The 16,972-nt window shown below is 40.3% G+C and overlaps 1 protein-coding gene across 1 annotated transcript in view; it reads left to right on the plus strand.

Moving 5' to 3' along the window:
• Positions 1-13,024, plus strand: part of LOC117074070 — a 40,274-nt gene extending 27,250 nt beyond the window's left edge. The window contains exon 4 of the mRNA XM_033195303.1: positions 12,660-13,024. The gene's annotated coding sequence lies outside the window, so the exon portion shown is untranslated. The remainder of the gene's footprint in view (positions 1-12,659) is intronic.
• The last annotated feature ends 3,948 nt before the right edge of the window (positions 13,025-16,972 follow it).

Consider the following 16,972-nt stretch of genomic DNA (forward strand, 5'->3'; position numbering starts at 1 on the left):
ACTTTCCTTTTAAGAATACAAGCTGAAAGTTACATGAATCGCTTCTACTCATGTCTCATTGGTTATAACTTTGCCACATAGGGGAAACATAAAGATTATTCTGACTAGTCATATTCCTGGATACTAATTCTCTGACTTCAAAATAAGGGGATAATGCATACTAGTGGACTATTGGCATTCTTTGCTATGATAACTCTAAAAAGAAGCTATATGACCAGATATCATAATGATAATGTGTTCTAAACTAAGAGTTTCACTGAAATACCCAAATACAAGTAATATGTATGTGATGGACATTTGTCCTTGACTACCTAACATCCATTCACTCTACTTTCAGTAATATCCTCATTTTTATTTGAGAATCCATTCTCCCTCACTCTCAGTCCATGGGGCTCTGCAGGTATGACTCCATTCTTAGCTCTAGTGGTGACTTGTGACCAACTCTAGGGGTGACTTGTGACCCAGCCTAGCCAACCAGAACTTCACATTCCCTAGACAACAACGGCTGTTTCAAGAGTGGGCATGTGGCTTCATTACAGCTACTAGGAAAGCTGACTTGCTTTAAGTTGACAGCTATCTTGCTGCATGGACCCTGACAATAAGACCAATTTTATGTTATTTTATTTTTATCCTAGCATCTAGCTGTATTTGGAGTCCGCTCTACACTGGAGCTTTTTTTTTTTTTTTTTTTTCAGATGGAGTTTTGCTCTTGTCGCCCAGGCTGGAGTGCAGTGGTGAAATCTCAGCTCACTACAACCTCCACCTCTTGGGTTCAAGCAATTCTCCTGCCTCGGCCACCTGAGTAGCTGGGATTACAGGTGACTGCCACCATGCCTGGCTAATTTTTGTATTTTTAATAGAGACGGGGTTTCAGGAGACCTCAGGTGATCCACCCACCTCAGCCTCCCAAAGTGCTGGGATTACAGGCGTGAGCCACCGTGCCTACACTTGGGCTTCTTAGGCACAAGATCCAGTAAGCCCTCCCTCCTCCTCCCCACCCCTTTTTTCTTTACACTAGTGTTTTCTGTAATCCTGCAATAGAAAGAATCCCAACTGATATATTTGTGACCATTTCTAAATCTCCAAAATGTAAAATTATACAATTAAGAATTAAAAGAAGTTTTTAAGACTGGTTCATGTATTTAAATGAATAAATTATCATATAGTAAAGAAATACAAAGCATCATTGTTCTACTCTGTATTTCCAAAATTTGAAGCACTGGTCTGATTATAGGCTTCAAAATCTAGTTAAATTATTCTGTCTCACACATTGCCAACTAACATTACTGTAGATTCGAGAGCTTAAAAATTTGGTCATTATGAAGAATTCAGCCTTAAGTTCTTTCTGGAGTGAAGTAGGACTATAAATAAGTTTAAAAAGTCATTACTTTTTTTCTCCTTTGGACGGCTTCTTTTCTAAGAAGCAAATCTCTATTTTCACACAAACCCCATATTCTCATCCTGTGGTACTTTAAAAGCACAACAATACTTCTTACCACTCAGAGTAAATAAATAATTCAGAGTAAGATAATATCAAATGTAACATAGAACTAGTCAAACATCTTACAAACCCCTTGAGTAATATCTTCAAAAGAAAATACTGAGGGACAATTTTATGGATTCCTGTATTTTTCCAATAATGTCAAAACAATAAGAAACATTCATATTTCATGTTGTCTTTTTGGAAAAGTCCCATTTGATCAGCAGGGTAGCTCTGGTGTTCAGTAATGCACATGAAGCCCAGACAGCTCCTGCAGTTTGCCGGATAATAGAATATAAGCTAAAAGGAGCTTAGAGGTCTTCTATCACATCTTCTCTAGGGAATGATTGCAGCAGAATTATGCTAGAAACGAGATTTATCTCACTTTAAAGACCGGCAGAGAAAGGAATTCCATTCTTTTCTTAGTAATCCATTTCAGTGCATAACAAGCCTCACGAGAAATTGATCAACTGTATTTTATCCAAATCCTACGAGCTGAAATTTTTCTGTTATTAGTGAAAATAGAAAGCTGCTAGTGACTGTCATCAGTGTGAGAGCCCTTCATATATTTGGACACTGTAAAAAGAACTGTTATTTATGATGAACATCTTAACCCCTTCAACTTAGTAGTTCTCAACTAGGGGCAGTTTTACCTCCAAGGGACAGTTGACAATTTCTGTAGACATTTTTTAGTTGTCACAGATCGGGGGGCAATGCTACTGGCATATAATGAGTAGAGGTCAAACATGGTGCTAACCACTCTACAATACACAAGACAGTGTATCACACACACACACAACAAAGAATAATCCCCAAATGTTAAAAGTACCAAGGTTCATAAACTCTGCTGCCTTTCCTCATATAGTCTTATTTTCTAGACCCTTAATAATAATTTTCTTTTCTTTTTCTTTTCTTTTTTTTTTTTGAGATGGAGTCTTGCTCTGTCACCCACACTGGAGTGCGGTGGCACAATCTCAACTCACTACAGCCATGACCTCTCCGGCTCAAGCAATCCTTCCACCTCAGGCTCCTGAGTAGCTGGGATCACAGGCACGTGCCACCACACCTAGCCAATTTTTGACTTTTTTTTGTAGAAAAGGAGTTTCGCCATGTTGCCTGGGCTGGGCTCGAACTCCTGGACTCAAGTGATCTGCCTGCCTCTTGGCCTCCCAAAGTGCTGAGATTACAGGCATGAGCCACCGTGCCTGACAAATTTGAATTTTCTTTCAGCCTCCTCTCAGACTTAAATTAGATTTGAAGCTATGAATTACACATGGGCCTGATTATTAGTGAACATTAAGGACAAATTACTTCATAATTCCTTCAGTCTGTGATACTTGTTAAGGGATAATTGAAAGTGACTGTGTCCTGCATGAAGGTTAGAGACACAGACCTCTCTGGGGATCTAGATAACCCACATCAAATGTTCTAACCTAAGAGTTTCACTGAAATCCTCAAATACAAGTAATATGTATGTGATGAGCATATGTATCTTGATGAATTATAAGTGCATACCCCAAGTACTATCCAAATAAGATTACCACAATATCTGACACTGATAGAAAGGAGACTGGCTGAGTGTGATGAGAGGGGAACCTCCCTTTGATCTTCTTGAGCTACAGCCAGAGAATAAGAGTGACACAAAAGGGAGGTTTCCTGAAGCTCACTCTTACAACTTCCAGTGGAGGTGACCAAAGAAAGGGACTGAGTAAGGCTTCCTAGCTTCAAATGTTTCATTGTGGCCTAAGGACATGTATTTAAGTTAACTTTTGGTGATTTTATAAACTTCTGTAACTTTTCTTTTCTTTTCTTTTTTGAGACGGAGTCTTGCTCTGTCACCAGGCTGGAGTGCAGTGGGGTGATCTTAGCTCACTGCAACCTCCGCCTCTTGGGTTCAAGCGATTCTCCTGCCTCAGCCTTCTGAGTAGCTGGGACTACAGGCACGTGCCACCATGCCCAGCTAATTTTTGTATTTTTAGTAGAAATAAGGTTTCACCGTGTTGGCCAGGATGGTCTCGATCTCCTGACCCCATGATCTGCCCGCCTTGGTCTCCCAAGGTGCTGGGATTAGAGGTGTGAGCCACCACACCCGGCCTAACTTCTGTAACTTTTTTAATGTTAATTTTAAATCTTCTCTTTCTCAATAATATAGAGCAGTAAAAGCCCTTTAAATGCACAGATTTGTGAGCCTGCTTCAAAATAGCAGAAACAACCCCCTTTAAGGGAAACCATGGAAAAATGGATTTCCAGAAGAAAAACTGTACTAGCTAGGAAGAGAATCAATCTGGGAGAGTCCCTGAAATGTGCAAGAAGAAATTTGGGATCCATGCAGGGCTAATGCTAGGGTTGGAAAAAGTGCTTCACATCTTCAAATATGGATGCTGAGTTCTGCTTTACATAGCGCCTCACCCATGAGAGGATTTAATACATGTTTTTCTGATTTTGATTAGCATTTTGCTTCTAAGTACTGCTCTTAAATTGAAATTATAGCTTTCCAGAGGATAAAAAAACGATGAAGAAATATGCTGAGGTCTGCATAGAGATCAAGTGACCATTTCCACTCTAAAACCATAGATTCTGCCACTTGTTGGGTTTTCATGCCAGGTTTGACATTTTTACGCTTGATGTCTACATACAAACATTCACATTGGAGAGTCTGAACAAAAATCACTTGGTTGGTTTGCACATTGTAAGGAATATATAAAATGTTTCTTGAAATTATAGTTCCAAGTTTGCTTTTATATTTAGATGACTCATTGATATGGTTAGGCTCTGTGTCCCCACCCAAATCTCGTCTTTGAATTACAATCCTCACATGTCAAGGGAGAGACCAGGAGGTAATTGAAGCATGGGAGCAGTTTCCCCCATGCTGTTCTCATGATAATGAGTGAGTTCTCACGAGATCTGATGGTTTTATAAGGGGCTCTTTCACCTTCATTCGGCCCTTCTCCTTCCTGCTGCCTTGTGAAGATGGTACCTTGCTTCCCATTCACCTTCTGCCATGACTGCAAGTTTCCTGGGGCCTCCCCAGCCATGCTGAACTGTGAGTCAATTAAACCTCTTCCCTTTATAAATTATCCAGTCTCAGGCTGTTCTTTATAGCAGTATGAAAACAGACTAATACACTCACAAAGACTTTCTTTGCACACTATCCATTTAGCATGAAAGGTGGTCTGGATGAATATGAAAAACAATTAATTTCAAATTTATGTAAAGAAAAGATGGCAGCTTAATGTCTCTCACATTCTTTCTCCTTCCAACTCCATCTTGACTCCATCTGCTGGGGCCAAACAGTAGGCAGGAGTGACCTGGAAGGGGAGAATCATAAAGCTGATGTAATGGTTTCTTCAGAGCGGGCGGGATGGGAGCTGGGGATTAAAGGTGGATAGTCCTGACATGAAGATCTAAAAATGGTGGTTGCTGACAGCTGGACCCTCTGGTTGTGCCATGATAGCTGGCCTGCCAGGAGGTTGATTTCTGCTCTGTGAAAGTATACATATTCTCCCAAACTGCAGCTGCTGGGGAAGAACCAAACAGGCCAGGAGAACATGAGGAGATCAGGGAGCTTCCTTCCTTCCTGAAATCTATCTGCTATTATACAACATGAAACATTCAGAGACCGCTGTCTTTTCACCCTCTCAGGACCAGTGACACTAAAGCCGCTTCCAAGGCACCCAAAACCAGAAAGAGAAGGAGAAAACTGAACAGAGTAACTCCCTTATGAAACAGAGTTGCTGAAAGAGACAGATGATAACTTGTGCAGCAAGAACAAATTAATAAGAATACAAAGGAGGTCTAAGTGCAGCACAAAAGAAATGCTCTGGAGATAAATAAAACCATGATTTTTCAGACTATAAGTGTAATAATAAAATAAAGGCCAGTGTTGAGAATAAAATTAGAAACCTAGAAAATCCAATGGAAGAAATATCTCAACTGACAGAGCAAAAATACAGAGGGATAGAAATTATGACCAAAAAAAAAAAAAAAACCCAAAAATCAAAGATAAGGAATTTGGAGGATAGACCCTAGAGTATAGATTCTAGAAAGAGAGAGAGAGAGAAAAAAAAAAAGAAGATGGAGGAGAGATAATAGTAGAAGAAAATATTTTTGTGTTGAAGAAACATCTGAGTCTACAAATTCAAAAGGCTCATTCCAGGCATAATTCATGAGAAACATATCTAAGCATATGCTGGTAACATTCTTGAACTTTTTTTGTTTTTTTTGGGGGGGGGTTGTTGTTGTTGTTGTTGGTTTTGTTTTTGTTTTTATTTTGAGACACAGAGTCTTGCTCTGTTGCCAGGCTGGAGTTCAGTGATGCAATCTCGGCTCACTGCAACCTCTGCCTCCCAGGTTCAAGTAATTCCCCTTCCTCCGCCTTCTGAGTAGCTGGGACTAGAGGTGCTTGCCACCATGCCCAGCTAATTTTTTTTTTTTTTTTTTTTTTTGTATTTTAGTAGAGATAGGGTTTCACCATGTTGGCCAGGATGGTCTCGATCTCCTGACCTTGTGGTCTGCCTGCCTCGGCCTCCCAAAGTGCTGGGATGTGAGCCACTGCACCCAGCCACATTCTTGAACTTTAAAAGAAAATCTAACAAGTTTCCACTGGTGAAAAAATGAGTAAATTGATGAGAAAAACAATCAGACATGTAATTTATCTCCAACTTTGGAGGTTAAAAGAAAATGGGGCATATTCTACAAACTACTGAGAGAAAAAGACTACAATCCAAGAATTCTTTATCAAAGCAAGTTATTTGTCTGTCAGTGTGAATGAAAGATATTTGTAAATATACCAGGACTCAGAGACTATATCACAGACATACTATCAGTTAAGAAAAAGATTTAAATAACAAATTGATTATTTTAGATGGAGACTCACTCTGTCGCTCAGGCTTGGAGTACAGTGGTGTGCTCTTGGCTCACTGCAATCTCTCCGCCTCTCAGGTTCAAGCGATTCTCCCACCTCAAACTCCCGAGTAGCTGGGACTACAGGCATGCACCACCATGCCTGGCTGATTTTTGTATTTTTAGTGGAGATGAGGTTTTGCCATGTTGGTCAGGCCGGTCTGGAACTCCTGACCCCAGGTGATCCATCTATCTTGGCCTCCCAAAGTGCTAGGATTACAGGTGTGAGCGACTGCACCCAGCCATAACAAATTAATTTGAATAGATATATACATACATAAAATATATAAAGTGCATACATATATAACATAGAAATATAATTAGTTGGCCAGGCGCGGTGGCTCAAGCCTGTAATCCCAGCACTTTGGGAGGCCGAGATGGGCGGATCACGAGGTCAGGAGATCGAGACCATCCTGGCTAACACGGTGAAACCCCGTCTCTACTAAAAAAATACAAAAAATTAGCCGAACGAGGTGGCAGGCGCCTGTGGTCCCAGCTACTCGGGAGGCTGAGGCAGGAGAATGGCGTAAACCCGGGAGGCGGAGGTTGCAGTGAGCTGAGATCCGGCCACTGCACTCCAGCCTGGGCGACAGAGCAAGACTCCATCTCAAAAAGAAAAAAAAAAAAAAGAAATATAATTAGTTATCTGTCATTGCATAAAAAATTATTCCAAAATTTAGTGACTGAAAACAATAGTAAGCATTTGTTATCTCTGTTTTTGTGAGCCAAGAGTGGCTTAGCTAGGAAAGTCTGTCTTGAAGTCTCTCACAAAGATGAATTTATGATGTGGGCGCAGGCTGCAGTTACTTGAAGGCTAAACAGGAACTGGAGGGTCAGCTTCCCTGGTGGGTCACTCATACAGCTGTCAAGTTGTTTAGCTCTCGGCAGGAAACCTCAGTTCCTCTGCAGGTGGGCTCTGCTAGGCCTAGGGCTGCTCAAGTGTCCTCGTGATATGGTGGCCAGCATGACCCAGGGCTAGTTATCCACAACAGAGGAAGCCAGGAACAGCCTCAGAGGTTGCACAGTATCATTCTAGAAGAAAGTCACTAAATCCAGTCTAGGAGAGGGCAATTAGATGCCACCTTTGAAAGGAGAAGTGTTAAAATATTTATTTTGAGATGGAGTCTCATACTGTTGCCCCGGGTGGAGTGCAATGGCATGATCTCAGCTCACTGCAACCTCCGCTCCCCGGGGTCGAGCGATTCTCCTGCCTCAGCCTCCCAAGTACCTGTGATCACAGGAACACGCCACCACCCCCAGCTAATTTTTTGTTTTTTTTTTAGTAGAGATGGGGTTTCACTATGTTGGCCAAGGTCGTCTCAAACTCTTGACTTCGTGATCCACCTGCCTCGACCTCCCAGAGTGCTGGGATTACAGGCATGAGCCACTGTGCCCAGCGTGTCAATATATTTTAAAACACCACATATATAAAGTAAAAGCTAATAGAAATGCAAGGAAAAACCTAATAAAAATTCAATCATGTTAATAAATTTCAACATATCTTTTTTCAGAACTGGACAAATAAAGCAGACAAAAAATTAAGGAAATGTGGAGAAAATGCATTAACATGCTAGATTGAATAAATATACATAGACCCTTATATCCCTCAGAAAGAGCTCATACATCGTTTAATCCATAAAATAAATAAAAAGGAGACCTAAAGTAAAAATATGTAGCAATATATTTGCTACATTTTTTTTTAGTTCATTCTGTATGGCAGGTGCCTAAGCACTTTACATGTAACAATTTATTTAATTCTCGCAACAACCCATGAAGTAGGATTACAGAACTACTTGGAAATAAAGAAACATATCAACACACGCTAGATTATTTTTGGTCTAAAGAGGGAATAAAAACTGAAATTATAAATGGGAGTGGATATTCATCAAAGTGCGCTAATACAGGTATACTGGAGCTAATGGCTAATATCCATTCAACTGGTAGGTCCCTGCACAAAACACTGGTTGTTAAACATTTTCAATATAACACCTATTATAAACTATCTAAAGAACTTCGAAGAGAATACTTCATAACAATAGCTGACACTTTATACAAAAATTACATCAAAATGGATTTCAGACTTAAACATAAAATGCAAAACTATAAACCTTTTTGTAAAAAAGTAGGAGAAAATCTAGGGAATTTAGGGCTAGACAAAGTTCTTATACTTGACACCAAAAGCATGAACCATGAAAGGAATAATTAATCAATTGGACCTCATCAAAATTTAAAACTTTTGCTTTGCCAAAGCCCATGTGAAGAGGATGAAAAGATAAACTACAGATTGGGAGAAAATATTTTCAAATCACAGGTCTGACAAAAGATTAGCATCTAGAATATATAAAGTTCCTTTTGAACACAACAGTAAAAAACCCAAACAACTCAATTAGAAGATGTGCAAAGACATGAATGAACATTTCACTGAAGAGGCTCTATATAGCAATAAGCACATGAAAAGATGCTCAACATCATTAGCCATTGGGAAATGCAAGTTAAAACCACAATGGGATTTGACTACAAACTGGTCAAATAAAATTTAATAAAATAAAATGAATATAAAATAAAATAAAATTTAATCAAAGCTAGAAACATTTGAGCAACAAAATAAAGTAGTACTGAATTACAGTAAAATAGTGAAAACACCAAATGCTGGCAAGGATATGGAAAAATTGGACCACTCATATTTTGCTGGTGGGAACGTAAAAGGGTACAACCACTCTGGAAAACAGTTTGGTAGTTTCTTATAAAACTAAACAAGCAATTACTATACCACTCAGCCATTGCATTCTTGGGCATCTATCCCAGAGACATGAAAATTTATATTCACACAAAAACCTATTAAATATTTATAGCATTTTTATTCCTAATGGCCCCAAAACTGGAAGCAGCCCACATGTCTTTCAGCAGGTGAGTGACTAAACAGACTGTGGTATATGTTCATTGTAGCGTTATTCACAGTAGCCAAGATCAACCTAAGTGTTTACTGATAGATGAATGGATAAAGAAAATGTGGTATATACATAGAGTGGAATACTGTTCACCCACCAGAAAGTAAGAAATCCTGTCATTTGCAACGACAGATTAATCTGAAGGACATTAGGTTAAGTGAAATGAGCCAGATACAGAAAGATAGATACCATAGGGTCTCACTTACATGTGGAATCTAACAAAGTTGAACTCATTGAAGTGGAAAGTAGAATGGTTGTTTCCAGGGATAAAGGGGTGGGGGAGATTGGGGAGATGTTGGTTAAAGTACACAGAAGTTCATTTAGACAAGAGGGATAAGTTTTCAAGAGACTGCACAACATGGTGACTATAGTTAATAATATATATTGTATACTTGAAAATTGCTGCATAGATTTTAAGTGTTCTTGCCCCCCAAAAATGTGTCTGTGAGATAATGCATATGTTAAGTAGCTCAATTTAGTCATTACACAATGTATAGATATTTCAAAACATCATATTCTACATACAAATATACACTTTTATTTCTCAATTTAAAAATGTTTAAGGTTGTGGTATATACACACTATGGAATAATACTCAGTAATAAAAATGAACAAACTATTGATAGATACGACAATTTGGATGAGTTGCCAGGGAATTATGCTGAGGGAAAAAAGCCAAGCCCAAAAGGATACATACTATGAAAGTCCATTTGTATGACATTTCTGAAATGAAAAAAATTTAGAAATAAAGAACATTTTAGTGGTTGCCAGGGATTAAGGACAGGGTCAGGGAGGTCGGTGTCATAAAAGAGCAACATGAAAAATTATTGGGATGGTGAAACTTCAGTATCTTGACTGTGATGGTGGATACACATGGAATAATGTGCAGAACTAAATACGCACACACACGCACACACAAAAATTGATACAAGTAAGGAAAACTGGGAAAACCTGAATAAAACTGGTGGATTGTACAATGTCAATATCCTGATTCTGATATTGTCCTCTAGTTTTCCATAATGTGGGGAAATTGGGCAAAAGGTACAAGGCATCTTTCTGTATTTTTACTTATAACTGCATGTTAATCTATGATTATCTCATTACAATTTCAGTTAGAAATAGTTTCTGAGGCCGGGCGCGGTGGCTCAAGCCTGTAATCCCAGCACTTTGGGAGGCCAAGACGGGCGGATCACGAGGTCAGGAGATCGAGACCATCCTGGCTAACCCGGTGAAACCCCGTCTCTACTAAAAAATACAAAAAACTAGCCGGGCGAGGTGGTGGGCACCTGTAGTCCCAGCTACTTGGGAGGCTGAAGCAGGAGAATGGCATGAACCCAGGAGGCGGAGCTTACAGTGAGCTGAGATCCGGCCACTGTACTCCAGCCTGGGCGACAGAGCGAGACTCCGTCTCAAAAAAAAAAAAAAAAAAAAAGAAATAGTTTCTGAGTTTTTATTTTTATTTATTTATTTTTAAGACAAGGTCTCACTCTGCTGCCCAGGCTGGTCTCAAATTCCTAAGCTCAAGCTATCCTCCCATCTCAGCGGGACTTTCCCAAAGTGCTGGGATTATAGGCATGAGCCACTGTGCCTGGCCTGAACTTTTAAAATATTTCAAAGGGCATGAAAAATGAGAGAAATAAATGCCGTCTGTTATTGAAGATATGTAGCTATAGGTAGACTGTCTACTCATCTGGAAAAAAAAAAAAACAGTCAGACCTTATGTCTTATTATGTAAATTATACCATGTAAATAGAAGAAGAGATCATTAGCTTCATCTTGTATATATGTTTGTACCATGTTATTTTACTTGTTATTAGAAGCATGTGGTGTCATTTTACTTGTTATAGGAGCATGGGTTACTGCTGTAATGTTCAAAAAATCAAATAGAGAATTTTTTTTTAAAGTCAAACCCAATACGTCATCAATACGTCAAATGTTTACCACAATCTGCATGGAGTGCACATATCAGAGGAATATGCTACATATCCACTTTGGAGACAGTATACAGGCATATATTGGCTTAAAAATTACTTTAGGCTGGGCATGGTGGCTCATGTCTGTAATCCCAGTACTTTGGGAGGCCGAGGCAGGCGGATCACCTGAGGCCAGGAGTTCGAGACCAGCCTGGGCAACATGGTGACACCCTGTTTCTGCTAATAATACAAAAATTAGCCAAGTGTGGTGCACATGCCTGTAATCTCAGCTACTCGGGAGGCTGAGGTAGCAGAATTGCTTGAATCCAGGAGGTGGAGGTTGCAGTGAGCCAAGATAGTGCCATTGCACTCTAGCCTAGGGCGACAAGAGCAAAACTCCATCTCAAAATACAAAACAAAACAAAACAAACATTACTTTAAGAAATATAACATAGAAAATAATACTCAAATTTAGGTGCACAAATATGTATTTAAGCTCATCTTGAAAGAATATTAGATAGCAACTGACAAAAATTAAGGCAAAGCAATGTTCCCTAATGCAAAGCAAGAAAGAGACTGACTCAATGTGGATGGGAATATGATGCTGGCTGTAACACACAGCAGCGACTATTCAGGCCTGTGGGTACTACCTGTATTAACTCAGGCAGCCACAGCACCAGGCAGAGCCAAACTCATCATTTAAGATGGTTTGCTGAGGCCTGTAGGAAGACCACCAGGGCTTTAGGCAAATTGTAAAACAGAAAAAATTTAAGTGTGTTCCCTTTCTTTATGTCTTCCCCTTCCTCATACTCCCATTGCCCATGTCATTGGATGTGGAAAGAGATTTTGTTGTCTGAAAATTTCAGCACCAGCCTCAAAGCTGTGGACGACAGGTGACAAATGCCCCCGTGTTCAAAAGAGAGATGTTAAATACATTCATGCAAGACTTACTAAAAGGTAACCAAACTGATCTTTGTTTTTTGGTTTTTGAGACATAGTCTTGCTTTGTCACCCAGGCTGGAGTGCAGTGGCCACATCACAGCTCACTGCAGCCTCAACCTTTTGGACTCAATGAATCATCCCACCTAAGCCTCCCAAGTAGCTGGGACTACAGGCACACACCACTATGCCTGGCTAATTTTTGTTGATTTATTTATTCATTTTGTAGAGACCGGTCTTGCTTTGTTGCCCAGGTTGGTTTTGAACTCCCGACTTCAAGTGACCTCCCGCCTTGGCCTCCCAAAAGGTTGGGCTTACAGGCATGAGCCACCACACTGGGCTCCTGATCTTTGGTAATCACTACTATTACCCATTTCCAAGTTTATAAGAAAAGGGGAGATTTATTAATGAGCTTCTTGGTAGTAAGAGAATTCATATAATTAGAATGCCTTGTTAACATGCTTCCTCTCCCACCAGCAAGTCAAAAGAAGCAGTCCCACTTGGAAAGGATCCAAATGATCTACTTTAGAGATCGGCGCTATCTACAGGAGAGGAGACTGGCATCTCATTTTTCCATCTGGAAGCTGGATGTCTTGCTGCCACAGTGAAATATAGGAGCATTTTGGGGAGAAAATGTCTTCAGGAAATTGGGTCATACAAGATAAAAGTAGAGACTAGTGGCTTAACTATCCCCTCATAGGGTTGGGGGCCTAGCCAGAGTTGCCCATGGCGTCAGACAAGATTGTCTAACAAGCCAGCCCAGATTCTTAAGAGTCACTCCTTCCTCTGACTTCCATATTGCTGATTGGCAATGAAATAAAATATTCTGTGTCTGTAAGCACCCTCAGATCATAAAACCTAATTTTCAGTTGAAAAATGTGGTCACCCTACACCTAGTCTTTCTTCTTTATGTCACCATTTATTTTCATGTTTATGCCCTATGTGTTACTACAGATTCCTTGACAGCAGGGTTATTCTTCTTCTTATTTGTCTCATTATGTCCCCAGACTTAGCATGCAGTCGATTCTAGGTAAATGTTTGTTGCTGGTGTTTATGTCGCTGATAATTCATTTCTTCCTTTTCTGCAGTCCTGTCCCACCTTCTTCCTGGGGACCTCTCCCAAATACTTACTGCCCTTACATTAACTTCCTGATGATCTGGGAATCAAAACTACAGGCTTATTGTTTTACCAATGATCTGTGGGCCAGGTTTCTGAAAAGGCTTTGTTCCACTTTCTGTTTTAAAAATGGGAACAACAATATATTTTCTTCTGTCTAATCACTAAGCATATGAGCAGGATCAAGTGAGATGATGTGAATTGTGTTGCTCTGTAAATCTGATTATGTATCATTAGCCCTTTGCAAGATCATTTCCGGAGAGACACAGAAATAACTTATCTAAAAGGATACTAGCTTCTCACAGAATTTTATTTTTTATCCTCTTGTCAAACTAGAAATCAAGATTGGTAAGACTTCAGTCCTTTAGGAATGAGATAGTTGGGCCATGAAGCAATTATGACTTATTTCAAGGATTTAAACAATATAAAGAAAGCTTAGCTCCAAGGCTTCTCATTCTCTAAAGGTTAAAAATTGTATCCTAATTTCCATTTCTGGAATCTCTATTAGTCACAAGGAGGCGTCTACTGTGCCCTATTTTAGCAGAAGGCAGATTAAGTACAGGATCGACATTTGCTCTCAAGGAAAGCAAATAGCCATATTTTATCTTGAGAAACTACCACGATGTGGAGAAAAAAAACGAAAGATAATAAGATTATCTGGTGAGTTTTATTTGCCATGTTAATGCTCTGGATGATTCAGGAAAACAAGCCCAGAAACTGAATTGTCTAGATTATTTGTCATCATCTGAATCTGAATTTGCTTATTCCACAGATAAATCAGCCAACCCTTCATTTTCCTGTTGGTTGTTTAAAAGTAGGGCAATGAGTCTAACATCCGATTTTTCTTCCCTGGTAGTGGAGAGTCCAGGGCTCTGACCTCAGCTAGAATTTTGGGGGTACAAAATCAGAACTGCCTGGAGTGCAGGTGAACAGCGATGGGGGCCTGAGGTGGGGGATCCAGTGAAGGAGGCTTGGGAAGCAAAAATCGAGGACAAAAAAGATCAATGGCCCAGACAAAAGACAACTGGATTCCAAACAAAAATCTGCAGTCGTGCATACAGGATGGAGTGACTGCGATGAGTGAGTGTGGGAGCACCTGAAAGTGCAGCAGGCAGAAGGACATCGTACGGAGTACGAAATGCCCATTTCTGAGCATCATTAGCCACAGCAAGTCAGAGTGGGCACCCCAGGCTGAGAGCAGCAGCCATCACTTCACATAATACATTCCCAAGCAGAACTGAGATTTTCTAGTGATCTCCAAAGTACCACAGAGAAGTCAACTAATAGAATCCTTGCTAATTTATTCACCCATTCATTCCTTCATTGAACCAACACTAATCAAGTGCCATTCTATGCCAGGATCTGTTCTGTGCTATTAGGATATGGCAGTGAATGACACATGTGGAACTTAGAGTCTAGTGAAGGAAAACTACAACTATAGACAAAGTAAATAAGAAAGCTATATGGTATTTAATATTTAAGAAGATATTAAGGGCTATGGAAAAAATTACAACAGGGTAAAAGGTATTGAGAGTGCCAAGAGTGGGAAGAATTTGCTATTTTAAGCAGAGTACTCACTGAGAAGGGGACATTTGAGCAAAGACTTGAGAGAGGTGAAGGAGTTTGCCACGTGGATATCTAGGAACAGAATGGTCCATAGCGTTCCAGGCAAAGAGGATAGCCAGGCCCTGAGTCAGGGACAGGCCTGGTGTGTTGGGGAAACAGCAGGGAAACCAGCACGGTTGGAGGTGAGACAGTGAAGAGGAGAGAGTGAGGGGATGAAATCAGAGAGGTAAAGAGGGGAGCAGAGTTGCAGATCACACTGGGCCTTAGAGGTCTTTAGAAAGACTTTGACTTTTGATCTGCAAGAAATGGGGAACTGTTGGAGGTTTTGCAGCAGAGGAGTGATGTGATCTGATTTAGCATTCAAAAGGATTTCTTTGGAAACTGTATTAAGGAGAGACTGTAGAAAAACAAGGGTGGAAGCGGAGACTAGTTAGGAGGCTTTTGTGTCATTCCGAGGGAGAGAGATGTCAGTACAAATGATGGGTAAAATTTAATCTGCTATTCTTCAGTGAGCAGTCATTTGGATATTGTACCCGTATTGATTCTTTTTTTTTTTCTTTTTGAGACAGAGTCTCACTCGGTCACCCAGGCTGGAGTGCAGTGGCATGATCATGGCTCACTGAACCTCAATCTCCCAGGCTCAGGTGATCCTCCTACCTCAGCCTCTCAAGTATCTGGGATTACAATATCTTTATGCCTCATGCAGTCAATGGTATTTACCGAGATGGGGCCTGGTGATGAGTCACGCTAAAGACCCAATGGTAAATTGATGAGGTCTATTATAGAATTTAATAGGAATCTAAACACAAAGCAAAATATTCAAAATATCTAAATATCTCATCTGTATTTTCTCATCTCTATCTATCTATAGTTCATCTATATTTGCTTATGTGTTCTTGTTGGGGAGTTCCCTACCTCTTTTTACTGTCATATTTGCTGACTCTTAACCTGTGTTTTCTGAGGTATTATATCTACAAGTTATCTTGAATATCAAGAACCCATATGATGGACAGAGTCTGGAGCGGTATGGGTCTTGTACCTCTTCCTACTTTTATTCTTCCCTTTGAGCTCCTAGGTCCACCCTAGCTGGCTGATTCCAGGTCCCATCTCATGGCAGGTGGAAAATACATGGCAGGGAGACTTAAAGCTCCACCCAGATTTCCTTATGAAAAAAAGACCACTGCAAGAGCAGTCTAGGGCCTGTGAATATAGGGTGAACTGGTCAGGTATTCCTCTGCTGGGAGATGCCAGGCTGGCAGGAACCAGATATGCATCATCTAAGACATGCTGTTGTGGAATTCCCAATGGCCCCGTCACTGTGCTGAGGAGGATCTATGGTTTGAAGACAGTGATGATTCAGTTTCTGACGCAGCGAATGTCAGTGGTGAAGTGAATCCTCTGGATACCAGCAGCGACAAAGGATTTCATCTTTGGGAGTAAATGATTTTCTTGCTTTTCAGGATGAAGATTAAAATCTTTTATTAATTCTTGGATGTTTTGTGACTGATTTTACCCTACTACATGGAATGAAATACCAGCTTTTAAAAAAATTCACTTAATTTTTTCCTCTTTGCTCACTAGTGTCTAGTGTGACATATGAAGGAACATTACAACATAGGAATCTCTTCTTTTCTGTTCTTTTTTGAGACGGAGTCACTCTATCGCCCAGGCTGGAGTGCAGTGGTATGATCTTGGCTCACTGCAACCTCTGTCTCCAGGTTGAAGTGATTCTCATGCCTCAGCTTCCTGAGTAGCTGGGACTACAGGCACACGCCACTACGCCTGGCTAATTTTTGTGTTTTCTTTAGAGACAGGGTTTCCCCATGTTGGTCAGGCTGATCTCGAACTCCTGGGCTCAAGTGATCTGCCCCCCATGAGTCCCCATGAGTCCCCATGCCTGGCAGGGAATCCTTTCAACATTTTCTGTTTCTATATTTTTTGTGACCATTTTCTTTTCTTTCTTTCTTTTTTCTTTTTTTTGTAAACTGTGATATTTGTTAGTCTACGTGTACCGGAGTCTGTCAAGTAAGAATCTTTGATTTCAAACATCAGAAACAGACTCTGGGCCAGGCCCGGTGGCTCACGCCTGTAATCCCAGCACTTCGGG

The sequence above is a fragment of the Trachypithecus francoisi genome, unplaced genomic scaffold, assembly GCF_009764315.1.
Source record: "Trachypithecus francoisi isolate TF-2019V2 unplaced genomic scaffold, Tfra_2.0 Lachesis_group5, whole genome shotgun sequence".
Lineage (NCBI taxonomy): Eukaryota > Metazoa > Chordata > Mammalia > Primates > Cercopithecidae > Trachypithecus > Trachypithecus francoisi.